This window comes from Xyrauchen texanus, chromosome 13 (genome assembly GCF_025860055.1).
Source record: "Xyrauchen texanus isolate HMW12.3.18 chromosome 13, RBS_HiC_50CHRs, whole genome shotgun sequence".
NCBI lineage: Eukaryota > Metazoa > Chordata > Actinopteri > Cypriniformes > Catostomidae > Xyrauchen > Xyrauchen texanus.
This window is the reverse complement of record NC_068288.1, coordinates 17,690,670-17,706,015: the sequence shown is the minus strand read 5'-3', so window position 1 is coordinate 17,706,015 and position 15,346 is coordinate 17,690,670. Positions and strand designations below refer to the sequence as shown.

The 15,346-nt window shown below is 49.7% G+C and overlaps 1 protein-coding gene across 2 annotated transcripts in view; it reads right to left on the bottom strand.

The window, feature by feature from the left end:
* Positions 1-15,346, bottom strand: part of LOC127653882 (uncharacterized) — a 69,846-nt gene that overhangs the window by 14,529 nt on the left and 39,971 nt on the right. The gene's annotated exons all lie outside the window — the stretch shown is intronic.

Sequence of the window (15,346 nt, the reverse complement as noted above, 5' to 3'; positions counted from 1 at the left end):
ATCTCACCAAAACTTGTTCCAAGTGGAAAAAGCCTGGCATTTAAAAAGGTCTCGATAACCTCAGGAGAGAGCCCTGTGTCCCTCAGTTGGTACCCTTAGGGGCCAAACATGAAAGATTCCACAATTTGGGGCAGGGATGAAATATTGCCCTGTGCCTGAGATAGAAGATCCTTCCTGTTCGGAATCGCCCAAGGCGAGCCGTCGAGGGAAGAGATTAGCTCCGAGAACCAAGCCCTGTTCGGCCAGCGCGGTGCTATCAGTAAGAGGCAAAAACCCTTGCTGGCGAACTCTGGGCAACTACTACCTTAGGGGGGAGTTCTTAACTTCCCCGTTGGTATTTTCTGCCTGGACCCTAAATCTGCTCCCATATACGGGCATCCACGGATATAACTGACCTGAGTGACAGGTGCTTGCCCTGGGCCCTAAGGAGAACCTGACGTGTCAGAAATACAGCTGACAAGAACGTGGGTCTCCTTAATGATTTATGTAAGAGGCTACCGCTGTATTGTCCACCCGCACCAAGACATGGCAGCCTCAGGAGGAGGTATTTCAGGGCCAGAAATACAGCAATCAACCCGAGACAGTGACTGTGACAACCAAGCTGACGACCCTCCTATCCCCTTAAGCTGGATGACCACTTAAGGCCGCTACCCCGCCCGTCAGGGAGGCGTCTGTCGTTAGCAGCCTGCGACAACAAGACGCACCTAGAGTGGGACCCAAGGCAGAAAACCGGGGTCTGAACCACATAGAAAGGGAACGAAGCCTGAGGCGCGTAACCCTTTTGAGCCTAGGGGTTTTGGCCCTTGGAAGAAATCCCCTGGCTTTTGGCCACAACAAAAACAGTCTCATGAGCAGAAGGTCCAGAGGGATCACCGTGGACAAGGTCGCCCTGAGACCTGGAAATCGTTGATACTGATAACAGTGCAACATTGACCTAGCCTCACTTTTCTCAGGGTGATCTGAATGGACTCAATCCTAGCGGGAGACAGTTGTGCCCGCATTGTGATTGAACTCGATACGATGCCCCGATAGACAGTGTTCTGAGTGGGAGAGAGGATGCTTTTCTTGGCGTCGAGCCTCAACCCCAGAGAAACAGATGAGCTAAGACGATGTCCCTGTGCTGAACTGCCAGTTCATGGAACTGCGCTAGGATCAGCCAGTCGTCTACATATTTCAGAATGCAGATGCCCCGGAGTCGCAAGGAGCCAGCGCTACATCATGCATTGTGAATGTGCGGGTAAAAAGGGCTAGGCTGAGTGAAAGAACCTGACCCTGGAAGACTTCGCCCCAGAAGTTAACCTCAGGAACTTTCCATGTTGTGGCAGAACTTCTAAATGAAGTATAGAAGTGCGTCATAAGATCGATAGTGACCAGCCAAACGAGTTGTAGGGCTTGAGACATGACCGTCTTGACAGGCATCATCTTGGACTTGAACACCCATGGGTAGTTCAAGCTTTAAGATCTAAGCCAGACGCCACCCCTCACCCTCCATGGGAAACGGAAAGTATTTAGTGTAATAACCTAACTCTCTCTCTGGAAGGGGAACACATACCATGGCCCCTTTAACCAGGAGATTGAGTTTTTTTTTACATAAAAAGAAATCCGGTTTACGGTAGTGAGAACACGCCGTTGAAACACGGAAAAGCAGCGAGTGAATTAAATCCTGACGCCCTTATAAGACCCACAGAAAAGAATATATCTGGAAGAAGTTTCCACGCTGCCAGGATCTCTGAGATGGGTATTATATTTTAACACTTCCTGTTGAGGTGTTGTCAAGTGTTTCGCGTCCTGAATAAAATGCAGGAACAGCGAAAACACCCAATTTTGACGGAAGCCTCTGTAACCCGAAACACCAAGAGGTGGCGGGAATGGAGGGGCTTCGAGGGGGTACCGGGAGGGGTGAAGTGAAGCACGCGCCCCGTCCCAAGGGGAGCTACCCCCTAATATAGGCGCAAGACCGTCAGGGTTTTCTCTTACTAGAATTTATAGTCCTGAGGTCTTGCTTCGGGGGCTGGCGAGGGCGGCGAGACTGTCCCCAATCCCTGGGAGGAGGAGCACGACTTGCCACGCTTTGCTTTTGAGCCTCCCTTCAGTCAGGACCGAGGCGGGTCTGAGGCTTGCTCGTCAAGCGCAGAACCCACACTCAGGTCGTCCAGGAGGTCAGCCTGGTATGCCTGTAAAACAGTATAGTGTGCAGAGCAGCACCAGCCTGACCTGCTGCTTGATAAGCCCTTCCCACTAAAGTGGAGGTTGTCCTACAAGGTTTTGAGGGGAGAGAGGGCTTCTTAAGTGACGATGCCGAGCCCGGCGAGAGATAGCGTGGAAGCGTCTCTTCGACCGGTGGCATCACTGAATACCCCCGTGCCTCAGCACCCACGATAGTCGAATATAATGACATCGAGGGTATGTGAACACGGGAAGAAAAAATATATATTGTTTTTTTTTTTTTTTTTAGGGGTTCTCCATGAGCGAAAAAGCTCTTCATGGAGGTTATCAAACAAGGGAAGGGACCCATGAAGCGTACCCTTTCTTAGACTGGAAGATAAAATCTATCCCCTAATTTGGAGCATTTGGGGGTCTCTTTTTCACGTGGCCAGTCCAATCTGGCAACCGCACGAGTAACAACATCGAACAATTCCTCCGTAGATTTTTTTTAACGCGGACGGAAAGCTCGGAGGCGGGAAGAGAATCGCGATCCTCCTCATGATCCGAAGAAGCGTCGGAACGTGCTTCGAGATCTTGTGAAGGACCAGCTGGGTTTGGGGAGAGAGTGAGAGAAAGTGATCAACCCGTCTCTTGCTCCTCAGCCAAATCCATGCAAGAGCCCCAGGAACGATCTTTTTTTTTTTTCGTGAGTGCTGACTCCCGGAAGCAAGCGAGGCGAGCACGAAGCACTTTGCCTATTAAGGCAAATCGCAGTGCTCGCACCCGCCCTGCTGCAACGCGAGAGCAGCGTGCTCTTACCCCCAAACAAACAGAGCAAACACTTATGCAGTGTTTGTGGCTTTCAGTCATTCTCTCTTTTTTTTCTTTTCTTTTTTTAGAAATATTTATATATATAATATTTTCTAAACAGAAGAGAAAAGAGGAAAATATTCACTGCACACTGTCTAACCAATTCTAACTCCTAACAGAGGAAAGAAAGTTTTGACAGGCTTTGTAAAACACACAGAAACAGAATCGCTCTGAAAAAAGAGTTTCTGACGACACCTAATGACGTATCCATTTATAGCCTGGGCGCAGGTGCATCTAATGATTACATCAGCTGAGGCTATAAATTTCGGTCAATGTTCATTGACGTATTGCACACATTATTCAGCTCGGTTCCCCGTAGCCCTTAGCAGCGCAGCATCATAGTGAAGCTTTTTGTAAAGGGAACAAAGCAAGCGGTGTATGTTCCCATGTTTATGCTCTATGGCCGAAACGAACACACACCATTTTTAGTTTTGTGTGTTTGGGGGTAGAGCATGCTGCCTTTGCGTTGCAGCAGGGCGGGTGCAGGCATTGCGATCTGTTTACAGTCAAAATGGTTCACACTTGTCTCGCTTACTTCCAAGAGCCAGCACCCACTGTTTCATCGTGGGGCTCTTGCATAGATCTGGCTGAGGAACGAGAGACGGGTCCATCCCTATCGCTCGCTCTCTCCCCAGATCAAGCTGATCCTTCTCGTAAGCCTGAAGCGCGCCTTGGCGCCTCTTCGGTTCACGAGGGGGACGCTGAACCTCTGAACATTCCACGCACAATAATAAAGCAGCTGAGGAATTACTCGAGGTGGTTACTCGGGCTGTGGCCAGACTACAGCCAGACTGGCCACGTGAACAAGAGACCGATTTGCAGATTTCTGTCTGGTGGCCCAAAAAAAAAAGGGAATGCTATATCAGACCGTTCGTTTCTTTGATGACCTCCATGACGAGCTTTCTCGTTCATGGAGGAATCTTTTTACTTCATGTGTCTTCGTGCCCGCGACATCAACATGTTGCCAAGCTATTCGTTGATGCCACCGGTAAAAGAGACACTTGTGGTTTATCTCTCGCCTGGCTCGACATCATCACTAAAGAGATCCACTCTCCCCACAAAGCCGTGCAGGACCACCTACACACTTGTGGGGAAGGCTTATCAGGCTGCAGGTCAGGCTGGTGCTGCCCTGCACACTATGGCAGTATTACAGGCGTACCAGGCTGATCTGTTGAAGGACCTGAGTGCGGGCAACACGGTCAACAAAGTGGCTTTCTCTGAGCTTTGTCAAGCACGGATCTGTCTCTCCGCACCACCAAGCAGACTGCTGGTCTATGTCTGCTTTAATCAGCACAGAGAGACACTTATGGCTCAACCTGTCTGATATCAGAGATAAGGACAAAGTTTTCCTTCTCGATGCCCCGGTTTTGCCTTCTTGCTTATTTGGTGATGCTATGAATGTAGTTATCAACAGGTTCCAAGAGGCAAAAAGCCACGAGGAAGCCTTCAGGCAATTCCTTCCTCGCCGCACTCAGGGGGAGGGGCCGTCAGCCACCCAGCCCCGCCCCGGTCCTTTTAGACGGGAGGCTCAAAAACAAAGCGTCGGAAATCATGCTCCCCCTCGTAAAGACTGGGGGCCGGTTCGTCACCCTCAGCAGCCCCCAAAGCAAGACCTCAGGGCAGTTATTTCTAAAAAGGAAAAAAACCCTGACGGTTTTGCATCCAGCCTTGTGGGGGTAGCCCCCCCTTGGGATGTTTCACATGAAACATCCACCTTTACCCTCCTGATACCCCCACGAAACCGCTCCATTCCCGCCTCCTCTGGTGTTTCGGGAGTTAGCGGTTTCCAGCTAAATGTTGGGTGTTCCGTTGCTTCCTGCCATATTCCAGGACACAGGACACTCGACATCCCCAAGTGTCAGAATCGATACCCTTCTCAGAGAACCTGGCAGCATGGAAACTAGTGGCAGTTGTTTCTAAGTGGATCTAAGAACAGTAGAAAAAGGCTACAGAATTTAATTAATTCGCCATCCTCCACGTTTCAATGGTGTGGTTCCCACTACCGTGAAACAGGAGCAAGCATGTTTACTGTGGAAAGAACTGTCAATCTCTTGGTCAAAGGGGCCATAGAATATGTTCCCCTTCCAGAGAGAGAGTCAGGTTACTACAGCAGATACTTCCTGGTTCCCAAGAAGGATGGGGGGTTGCATCCGATTTTAGACCTTCGAGGCTTGAATCGCTCCGAGGGTGCAAGATGCTAACCGTCAAGATGCTAACCGTCAAGACGGTCGTGAATCCAACATCGCTAACCATCAATCCAACATCGCGATTGGTTGGTCATGATCAATTTTCAAATAGAAAATCTGCCACAACACAGGAAGTTCCTGAGGTTTGCTTTCAGGACAAAGCTTTCCAATATCGGGTTCTTCCATTCAGTTTAGCCTTATCACCCCACACATTCACAGAATGCATGGATGCAGCACTGGCTTCTTTGCGACTCCGGGGCATCCGCATTCTGAATTACATTGACGACTGGCAGATACTAGCACAGTCACAAGAACTGGCATTACAGCACAGGGATATCATCTTAACTCATCCGGTTTCTCTGGGTTTGAGGCTCAATGCCAAGAAAAGCATCCTTTCTCCCACTCAGAAAACTACCTATCTGAGGATCGTTTGGAATTCGATCACAATGCGGGCACAATTGTCTCCTGCTCAAATCGAGTCCATTCAGAACACCCTGAGCAAAGTCAGGTTAGGCCAAGGTTGCACTGTTTGTCAGTATCAACAACTACTAGGCCTCATGGCAACTGCGTCCTCGGTTATCCCTTTGGGCCTTTTTGCACATGAGACCGTTTCAGTTGTGGCTCAAAGCCAGGGGATTTCATCCAAGGGCCAATCCACTAGGCTGATAAGGGTTACGCACCATGTGCTACGTACCCTTTCTATGTGGTTCAGACCCCGGTTCCTCACTTTGGGTCTCAGTCTAGGTGCGTCTTGCCATCGCAGGTTGATAACGACAGACACCTCCATGACGGGCTGGGTAGCGGTCTTAAGTGTTCGTCCAGCTCAAGGGGAATGGAAGGGTCATCGTCACGCTCAATTGTCACATTAACTGTCTCGAGTTCATGGCTGTATTTCTGGCCCTGAAATACTTCCTCCAGAGGCTGCCATGTCTTGGTGCGGGTGGACAACACAGCGGTAGTCTCTTACATAAATCATCAAGGAGGTCTACGTTCACACCAGCTGAACAGGCCGGCATGGCAGATTCTCCTTTGGGCCCAGGGCAAGCTCCTGTTAATCAGAGCAGCTTATATCACTTGGTGTGATAAGCCAATGAAATGGCGTTGACAACCCAGTGGGCGAGCCTCTGTTTGGAGACAGTGTTCCCTTTCTGCTGTCCCCCGAAGCAGACAAAGAGCTGCTCAGAACGACTAGGTCTCTGCGTGCGGTCCAAATAGGTACGCAAAGCACCTATTAGTACCAAAGAAATCAACCGCATCCAGAAACTACACAGGGGCAGAAAAAACGTCTTTAAAAAGACGCGTCCTGAAAAGGACGTTCAACGCCGCTGTGTTTTGCTATTTTATATAACTCTTTCGAGTTGTCTACGCTGTCGAAGCGCCCAGGGGCAACAATGCACAGCCGTGCAAGGAAGGAGAAAGCTGCTGTTATATCGCCGTCGAATCCAACAGCATGCAGAGCGTCAGAGGAATAAACAGGAACTGGTGTGTGACTCGCAGCAGACTGCATGCACGACCATCGGCTCCGAATAAATTTTCTGAATGAACTCCCGTATTTGCCCGCCTAAATACCCGTATGTCTGGGGGCAGGGTATGCAAATACCGTCTGCCAACTTCTCATTGGCCTTTTTTCATAAGTCAGAGGCCTATTTCAGCGCTCAAGAGAGACCCCTAGTGTCGCTTATCTGACACAACGTCGAGAGAGCGACAGAAGGGGAACACATTTTGTTCAAACTTTTAGAAATCAGACACTCTTGCAATTTGCATTCTGTTCAGTTTCAAGGTTTATCATCTGCAGAGATTGACAAGTATACAAACACCAGAGTGGAAACATGCCTTGTTTAATTTAATCTCTTGGAGTATTTTCTATCAGCTTGTATTGTATACCATTTGATAACATCATTTCATGATCTGGTGCATTCATGTGCAAACACACAAACAAGATCACATAGAAGGTAAAGTAAAAGAGGAAGTAACACGACTGTGAACCACAAGAGAGGTTTCTGCTTTGACAACGCATTGTTCAACAATGAATACTATCTCTTCAACTGCTGAAGTCATTAAAATTGTTCACACTTTGTTCTTGAAGAATTAAAAATCTATGTGGATGATGTTAGGGACAAACAAATAATGGTGTTCACTCACATTCACAGAAAAGACAAAGGAGAAAATTACACTTGAAAACATGTTAAATAAACTAAAATATGAAGCAATCAATCATTCTATTTTAAAAAAGCTTTTCAAATTATAATGGAGAGCAATGAACTTAACACCTGATCAATCACATATTTCTGAGTTTACTGGCAGATTGGTACTCAGGGTTGATAAAAGTCTTTGAGTGGGCTGGGAATCCAGATTGCTCCTTTTCATCTCCACATACTCTGGGTCTGAAGGCTAAATTGTTGGTGTGTATTTCTTGTACTCAAATTACCTTTGGGGAAAAAGAAATTACCCATTTAATTTATTTTCCCATTTACCCAGTGTATGTCAAGAATCTTGCAATGTTACCAAATTACCTTGATCAATACTTCAAATATTTATATTTTTATAAAAAAAAAAGATTTAAAAGATGACTGTCTATGATGAGTGTGAAGACCACATTGGGCATTTTCAACAAGTGCATTTGGGATTCTTGTCCCTGTAGTGAGAATCACCCTGGCACCAGTTGAAATGAACTGGGCCTCACGAAAGACACCAAAGTATGCATGGATCCCCTTCTGTCACTCACTCGAAGTTGTGTCGAATTAATTGACACAAGGAGTTTTACTTGGGAGCCTCGTGTACCTCTGAACTTGAGAAAAGACCAATGTGAAATTGGCAGACAGAATTTGCAATGCCCTCCCCCGGACATACGGGTATAAAGGGAAGCGGGTGTGCATCTGTCAGTAAGATTTTTTCTTCAGAGCCGAGCGGTTGTGCAAAAGCAAAGCTGAGTTCACCACTGTTCCACTCTCCTCTACTGGCGAGAAGCACTGCTGTTGGATCTAGGGTGTGTTTCCAGCTGGCATTCTCTCTCTCTGCACGCTGTTTACTCCGCGCCCCGTGGCGCTTCGACAGCGCTTCCATCTGCCTAAAAGAGCGATTTCCTCACTTCCTGGGCATTCAGCTGGTGCGCGCCATTCTCACGGCACCCTGGCCCCAAATCTCTACAGTCCCAGCTCCCCAGACACAGCTCCCTCGCCTCCGGACCCGCGACTGCTCAGCCCCAGCAGACCATCGCTGATGAGTTCCGAAGACGTCTCTGCAGGACCTTTTCCTCGGTCTCTAACCCACCCCCTGCCTGGTGCGAGGAGGGAGGTAAGTGCTATGAGTCTTTTCTCTGCTCAGGCACCTCAGCCGTCTAGGGCTTCAGATCAACTGAGAAAAGAGCAAGCTTGCCCCATTTCAGAGCATCTCATTTCTCAGCATGGCGTTAGACTCAGTCTCAAGAGACAGTGCGTCTCACCAACGAGCGTGCGCAGTCGGCGCTCAAGTGCCTCACTCTCTTCGAGCTCATCACAGCGCATTTCATAGCTTCACACCCTATGCGAGAAACATAGAGAGAGAAAAGGCTGCAGCTGCCAGGCTTGCTACCATGCTAGTCATGTAGCACCTGTTCCCCACTCAGGGGTGCTGGGAACCTAAGGTCTTTATATGACATCTCTTTTGGGGGCATTGGGGAGGGTTATGTGCTGTCGACACTGTTGCCTCTAGCACGCAGCAGCCTGCTTGCACCTGTCTTCAGCAATTCACGTAACACAGACTAGTGCTTGGCCTTTTTGAATGGGACACCTCGTGTCACTTCATTCGACACAACATCAAGTGAGTGACAGAAGGGGAACGTCATGGTTACAGTCGTAACCTCCGTTCCCTGAGGATGAGACGTTGTGTCCCTCCTGCCACAGCACTAGACCTACCACTGTAAATGGCCGTGCCTTTGTCTCGGCTCCTCAGTGCAAAAACCTGACTGACAGATGCACGCCCACTTCACTTTATACTCATATGTCCGGGGCGGGACATGCAAATTCTCTCTGCCAATTTCTCAAGAGAGACCGCTAGTGTCGCATCTTCAACACAACATCGAAGTGAGCGACAGACGGGGAACCTCTTGTAGGAGGACAACTTTAGAAGCATTGCTGCATAGTCCGGCAAAAATCGATTCAACATTTTATAACGGGAATATAATAATAAATAATTACCTTAAAATACGTAAAAGGATTAAATCATTTATAGATCTTCTACACATATGTTTGGACAGCCCAATTTGTAACAACCATGCCTTTATCCCTGCTTACAAGACAAGGTTTTCTTTCAATGGAGGCAGAAGGGTTCAATTTCCATAAGAGACTTGTATATTCATAAGAAATTTGGTTCATTTAATCATCTTAAATTAAAGTATGACCTTTAATCTATAGAATTTTAGCAAATTAGAGATTATACTATGAAACATTTCACTGGGTTCGAAAACATACCTATACATTAAACTCTTGAAACTCTTAAGTAATTGCAGTCCAATGGAACATGGCGCATTATCCTTCTTTTATGCTCTACTGCTACAAAGATTGAACAATACTGATCTTACTTAGCGAGATTGGGTAAAGGAGCTAGCTATAGATTTATTAATGATTCATGGGAAAATTGTGTTAATTAAAGTCATGATTGCTTTATTAATGCTAGGCATGTTGTGATTCAATTCAAAGTTATTCACAGGCTTCATTATTTGAGGACCAAACTACATAGGATTTACCCAAATGTATCCTCTACATATAATAAATGCAAGATTTTGGAAGGTACATTGGCTCATGCTTTTTGGTCCTGTCAAAAAATATTTGAATTTCTCTCAGAAACATATAAAATTAATTTTTTACCTGAGCCAAAAACTTTAATTTTTGGGAACACAGCAAGTATAGGAAATAAATATCAGTCTTATGCGGTTTCTTTATGTATGATCTTGGCTAAGAAGCCAATTTTACAGAAATGAAAAAACTGAGTCTATGCCCACATTTGAAACGTGGCTCAGAGACTTAAACAACATGTTACCTCTAGAAGAGCTGAGATATTTATCAAATAGACCCAAGACATTTGAAAAAATATTGAACCCAATAAAATATTTAATTGGCAACCTTGATATATAATTTGAAATGCTTGTTGGTCAGGGATATATGTGTGCTCCATGTGCTTCAACAAGTCTTAGATATTGCTTATTAAATTCTTATGGAAATATTCTAATAACAGCTGACAATTAGATTAATGAAGCTTTACTGCCTTTAGTTTTAGTTCTTGTTAATGTAAAATGTATAGGGAATGTGTAATATCCTATGAGACAGGATAAGTTGTGTATTCAGCAGTAGTTTTTTTCTTTTTCCTGTATATAATTTTTTATTTATTTGGTTTACTTATTACTTTTTCTACCAAGATGTGTGTACAACCAAGGTATATGTAGGCTGTTGTATGTATGTATGCACATGGTATAATAAGAATATGTGAACATGTATGGACAGCTTTGTGTATATGTTAATATGCTTATGTATGTGTGCATGCATATACATATAAGTATAGCTATGTATAATGTTTGACTTGTACTTATAATGTATGGAATTTGTTTCCCTGTTCTTGAAAGAAAAAAGAAAAAGAAGATATATATATATATATATATATATATATATATATATATATATATATATATATATATATAAAGAGTCCAGACTTTAAAAAGACAATTTTATTTACTATAATGTTATCAGAGTAATTCAGCATGGAGAGTGTAATCAGGAAACATAAAAGAGCATTCAAAGTGGAAGATTTGCATGGAGCATTCTCAATGCTTAACCATTTTGGGGGGTTGTCTAATTTATTCGGATGAATCCAATGAAGGGTACAACACATATTCGCTGCCCAGTAGTAAAATAGAAAATTAGGGAGGGCCGAACCACCCAAATGTTTTGTTTTCTGCAGGATGCCTTTTCGGATCCTTGGGAGTCTTTCTATTCCATATGAATTGAGAAATGTAACTATCAAGTGTGGAGAAAAAAGATTTTGGAATAAAAATAAGGATACACTGAGAAAGATATAAAAAATTGGGTAGCACATTCATCTTAATGTAAAAAAAAACGGCAAGTGTGACTTGGTGTATGCATATTAAAAGGTTAAAGAAAGAAAGGAAGAATGAAAGAAAGAAAGAAACACAGAACAGAAAACCCACTTTGCCACATAAACACATGTTTTTAAAATTTTTAGAAATCACTTGTGCAATTGTGTAACCCGGTCACACACACACACAAGATGAGACAGTCACAATGTTGGATGAAACTGCTTTTAATGTTTATTAAAAGCAGTGCAGGCAAAAGTACAAAACAAGGGAAATCCAGTGAGAGTAGTCGAGGGGGAGCGTAAGGTCGGAAGCCGGGGAAACAACGATATAAACAGGGGGCAGATCTAATGAGGGAGGTGAACGATAAGCGGGGAAAACAGTTAACAACTAGGGCGAAGGACAAGACGAGACTAGCGGGAACAAAGACAGGGGAACGAGAGAGTTGGCAAGCTAAACAGGTAATCAAACAGTGGGGAGGTCAAAACTAGACGAGACTAGCAGGGGCAAAACTAGACGAGACTAGTGGGGGCATAAACACGGGAATCTAAATACATACAATAACCAACACCCGTGAAACGGAAGTGCTGGGTATTTATAGGGGAAGGTGCAGGTGTGAACAATGAAGGTGACGAGACGAGTGCAGGTGAATCTAATGTGTGGGGATAGGATGCGCGTGAGTGTAGGTGGTCATAATGTTCTGGGGGAAGCGAGTGCGCCAGAGGGGGGAGATAGCTTACGAGCAGAGCTCGCAATAGCATAAGGAGCGTGAGTGCTCGAGGGAGGAAAAAGAGCGTACGTGCTCAAGGGGGCGGAGCGAGGGAGCGGGAAGCGAGCACGCTCGCGGAGTGTATGGGTGCGTGCTCGAGGAAGCGGAGATGGGGCAGAGGAAAGGGGTTCATGACAGTACTCCCCCCTCTGAATAGGACAGTTCCTGACGGCCGCGCTCGGCTGCGAGGAGCGCGAAGGGAACAGAACGAGCGTGTGAGCTCGTGGGGACAGAACGAGCGTGAGAGCTCGAGGGGACAGAACGAGCGTGAGAGCTCGAGGGGAGCAGAACGAGCGTGTGAGCTCGCGGGGGTAGAAGGCACAAAAGGGAGATGAAACAGTCCATGGGGGTCAATGGGCAGTTCAAGGCAAGGTCAAGGGGAACATAGTGGACAGGCGGGTTGTCGGGAGGTTTAGGGGGCAGCCATAGGGCAGAGACTGGGTCAGGAGGTCTGGAAGGCGACTGGAGGACAGGGACTGGGTCCGGGGGTCTGGAAGGTGACCACCGGACAGGAATAGGGTCCGGAGGCCAGGGAAGAGGCCACAGGACAGGTAGAGGAACGGTAACAAGGGGAGCAGGCAAGACCCAGTGAGGAAAGGTTTCAGGGGCGGAGCCGTGAAAGGCGGAGTCGTGGAGGACTTGGGAGACTGAGCCTTGGAAGGCGGAGCCGTGAGAGACTCGGCAGGCGGGGAATTGAGAGACAGAAGAGGCGGCGCGAGGGAGGCTCTGGGGGCTCCGGAGGCAGAGCCGAGGAAGGCTCAGGAGACGGAGCCGAGGGAGGTGGAGTCGCAGGAGGCCCCAGGGGCGAGGCCCTGGTGGGCTCTGGAGGTGGAGCCGAAGGAGGCTTTAGGGGCTAAGGCCTGGAAGGCTCAGGAAGTGGAGCCCATGGAGGTGGCGCCGTAGGAGGCTCCAGAGGTGAAGCCCTGGAAGGCTCTGGAGGCAGAGCCGAGGGAGGTGACGCCGTGGGAGGTGGCGCTGTAGAAGGCTCCAGGAGTGAAGCCCTGGTAGGCTCTGGAGGCAGAGCCGGGGGAGGTGGCGCCGTAGGAGGCTTGGGAGGCGGAGCCGCAGGAGGCTCGGGAGGCGAATCTCTAGAAGACTCTGGAGTCTTAGGGAGCAGAGCTGTAGGAGGCTCGGGTGGTGGAGCCGTGGAAGGCTCAAGAGGCGGAGCCCTAGGAAGCTCTGGAGTCTTTGGGAGCAGAGCCATGAGAGGCTCGGGAGGTGGAGCCGTAGGAGGCTCTGGAGGGGGAGCCGTAGGAGGCTCTGGAGGGGGAGCCGTAGGAGGCTTGGGAGGCAGAGCCATAGGAGCCTCTAGTGGCCGAGCCCTGGGAGGCTCGGGAGGTGGAGCCGTAGGAGGCTCTGGAGGGGGAGCCGTAGGAGGCTCGGGAGGCAGAGCCATAGGAGCCTCTAGTGGCCGAGCCCTGGGAGGCTCGGTAGGTGGAGCCGTAGGAGGCTCTGGAGGGGGAGCCGTAGGAGGCTCGGGAGGGGGAGCCATAGGAGCCTCTAGTGGCCGAGCCCTGGGAGGCTCGGGAGGTGGAGCCGTAGGAGGCTCTGGAGGGGGAGCCGTAGGAGGCTCTGGAGGGGGAGCCGTAGGAGGCTCGGGAGGCAGAGCCATAGGAGCCTCTAGTGGCCGAGCCCTGGGAGGCTCGAGAGGCTTGAGGGGGGGAGCCTTGAAAGACTCGAGAGACGAAGCCCTGAGAGGCTTGAGGAGGAGCCCTGAAAGACTCGAGAGGGGGAGCCCTGAGAGGCTTGAGAGGGGGAGGAGCCCTGAGAGACTCGAGGGGCGGAGCCCTGAGAGGCGGAGGAGCCCTGAGAGACTCGAGAGGCGAAGCCGTGAGAGGCTTGAGGGGTGGAGCCATGAAAGACTCGAGAGGGGACGCCCTGAGAGGCGGAGGAGCCCTGAGAGACTCGAGAGGCGAAGCCGTGAGAGGCTTGAGGGGTGGAGCCATGAAAGACTCGAGGGATGGAGCCCTGAGAGACTCGAGAGGCGAAGCCGTGAGAGGCTTGAGGGGTGGAGCCATGAAAGACTCGAGGGATGGAGCCCTGAGAGACTCGAGAGGCGAAGCCGTGAGAGGCTTGAGGGGTAGAGCTCTGGGAGGCTCGTGAGGAGGAGCCCTAGGAGGCTCGTGAGGGGCCCTTGGAGACTCATGAGGCAGAGCCCGGGAGGGCTCAGAGGGGCGAGCAGAACCCGACAGAGCCGTGGGAGGCTCTGAGGGCGGAGCAGAACCCGACAGAGCCGTGGAAGACTCTGAGGGCGGAGCAGAGGTCTGCAGAGCCGTGGAAGACTCTGAGGGCGGAGCAGAGGTCTGCAGAGCCGTGGAAGACTCTGAGGGCGGAGCAGAGGTCTGCAGAGCCGTGGAAGACTCTGAGGGCGGAGCAGAGGTCTTGAGCACAAGACGAGACTGGGGAGAAGGGGCCCTCTTCCTTCTCTTACGTCTTCGGCCAACAGGGGACGTGGCCATGGGGACGGTCGAGGCTACAGGCGCTGGCTCAGGGGGGGTCGAGGCTACAGGCGCTGGCTCGCTGACCGTGGCAGACATGGGCGCTGGCTCACCGGCCGTGGCAGGCAGGGGCGCTGGCTCGCTGGCCGTGGCGGGCACGGGCGCTGGCTCGTTGGCCGTGGCGGGCATGGGCGCTGGCTCGTTGGCCGTGGCGGGCATGGGCGCTGGCTCGTTGGCCGTGGCGGGCATGGGCGCCGGCTCGTTGGCCGTGGGCGCCGGCTGGTTGGCCGTGGCGGGCGTGGGCGTTGACTCGCTGGCCGTGCCAGGCTTCGAGGCTGGGGCCGTGACAGGCCTCGGGACTGGGGCCGTGACAGGCTTAGGGACTGGGGCCGTGACAGGCTTAGGGACTGGGGCCGTGACAGGCTTCAAGACGGGGGCCGTGTAAGGCTTCAAGACGGGGGCCGTGTAAGGCTTCAAGACGGGGGCCGTGGCAGGCTTCAAAGCGGGGGCCGTGGTAGGCTTCAAAGCGGGGGCCGTGGTGTAGAGCTCTGGTTCAGTATCTGCCTCCCCCACAGTAAACGAGGAACCAGCGTACAGTAGGGCGAGGTCAATAAACTGAGCCAGGTTGAGGGAGCAGCGACCACCAGGCATTAATGATGAGGTTGGCTCATTCAGTCCACATTGAAAAATAGTCTTCAGAGCCACCTCATTAAAATTCACCTGGTTGGCCAGGGCACAAAAATCCACAACATAATCCTCCAAGGGTCGACTCCTGGCGCAAACACACGAGTCGAGCCGCTGGCTCCACAATGTTAAGGGCGGGCTATGGGTTACATAACCGCTGCCTCGCAAAAAACCCCTTGGTCAGCGTCCG